General features: G+C 43.8%; 1 pseudogene; it reads right to left on the bottom strand.

The window, feature by feature from the left end:
• Positions 1–425: 425 nt before the first annotated feature.
• LOC102915337 (large ribosomal subunit protein uL13 pseudogene) lies at positions 426–1,076 on the bottom strand (annotated as a pseudogene).
• Positions 1,077–1,842: the final 766 nt, after the last annotated feature.

Below are 1,842 nucleotides of genomic sequence, written 5' to 3'. Positions count from 1 at the left end.
AAGGACTAAGGCTTCATGCAAACAAAGTAAACAGTCTATAAGCAAATATATGGTAAAGAACAATGACCTCAAAATTGTGACAATGCACAAGATATTTATAACAGAGTTATGAATATATAGTGTGATATGCAATATGACAATAATCTTAAATATATATCAATATACCGAATATCCTAAACAGAAGTAGAACATACATAAAGTATGACAGATATAAATTTACATTTGTATCAATATACAAATATTTCAAATGAGTAGAAATATATGTACATTATAACAAATATAGTTTTGTATTTGTATCAATATACAAAATATCTTAAACAGGAATATAAAAATATTACAGATGGTTGTGAGCCACCATGTGGGTTCTGGGAATTGAACTGGAAGAGCAGTTGGTGCTCTTAACCTCTGAGTCATCTCTCCAGCTCTTTTTTTTTTTTAAAGCAAATAGTCTTTATTGGGCTCACACCAGGAGTCCATTGGTCTTGAGGACCTCTGTGAACTTGCTGATTTTCTTCTCCATGTTCTTTTCTGCCTGTTTCCATAGCCTCAAAAGCTGCTGCTTCTTCCAATAGTAGATCTTGGCCTTTTCCTTCCGTTTCTCCTCCAGAGCGGCTATTACTGCCTAGTACTTCCACCCGACCTCATGAGCTAGATGTCCCAGGTAAGCAAACTTTCTGGTAGGCTTCAGCTGCACAACCTTGAGGGTGGCAAGGACCACCATCCATTTTTTTCTTGTTATAGGGTGGAGGGATCCCATCCAACACCTTGAGGTGTTCCAGGGCAGCCTAACCTCGCTTGGTCTTATGGGGCAGCATGCCTCGCACAGTGCACCAAAAAATGCGGCTCGGGGCTCAGAAGTGGTAGGGGCCTCGAGAGGGGTTAGTGTTCATCCGCTTTCGGAGAAATGCCATGTACTTTAGCTTGTTTCTGTAGAAATTTCCAGAAATGTTGATGCTCTCATAGCATACAACCACCACCTTCCGGCCCAGCAGCAGTACCTGCTTGGCCACAATGGCCACCAGGCGGCCCAGAAGATGGCCTTGGCCATTCAGCACTAGAACCTGCCCCTCCGCCATCTTTGGCAGCCACCTGCTTAGTCAGTAGAGCATGAGACTCTTAATCTCAGGGTCGTGGGTTCGAGCCCCACATTGGGCGCCAGATATTGGTGAAATTATTATGGCCACTCCACGTAGTTAGAAGGAAGATTTATTTAGTGGGCAACTTACAAATGAAGGGATAGGTAGGTCACGGGGTCTGGGGAAGGTGTATCGCAGTCCAGCGGTGATCTCTGGAGCTCTGCTCGGTCAACCTCCACCATCTAGGGTCCAAGAACAGAGAGCACGCTGGTCCATCCAGATCTCAGGTCTCTTGGTGCCTCCCTTGGCCCCACCTTGTAGGTGTGACAATTGGGGAAGCCTCAATGGGGGTTGGAACTTCCAAATCAAAGCTGGAATGGCTACCCACTACAATTCCAGGCTGCCAAGTGCTTTTCAAGGGGCTATGAGGTGTGCATTGCTTTCAGGAAAACACAAAGCTCAGCAGATTTTTGTTAAGTCTTTTATCAGAGAAGCATGTAGCTCTCTGTGCCATAATTCTAAAACGAAATATTAATTAAAATACAGTTTAGTAGCCTGGGAGACTGTCCTGGCATAGATCAATATGCGGCTTGGAAGAGGCTGCTTCTGCCTGGTTGGAAAGATCTTTCACATTAAGAACCTCGGAGGCTGGACTTGCTGTCAACACCAGCACTTCGGTCTCTTTCAGTTTCAGAGTATTTTATTTTGAAAAAAGAAAGAAAGAAAATGCTCTAAAACGCTCCCATTAAGCTGTCTCTATATTGTA

This window comes from Peromyscus maniculatus, chromosome 16, assembly GCF_049852395.1.
Source record: "Peromyscus maniculatus bairdii isolate BWxNUB_F1_BW_parent chromosome 16, HU_Pman_BW_mat_3.1, whole genome shotgun sequence".
Lineage (NCBI taxonomy): Eukaryota > Metazoa > Chordata > Mammalia > Rodentia > Cricetidae > Peromyscus > Peromyscus maniculatus.
This window is presented reverse-complemented; position numbering and strand designations above follow the sequence as displayed.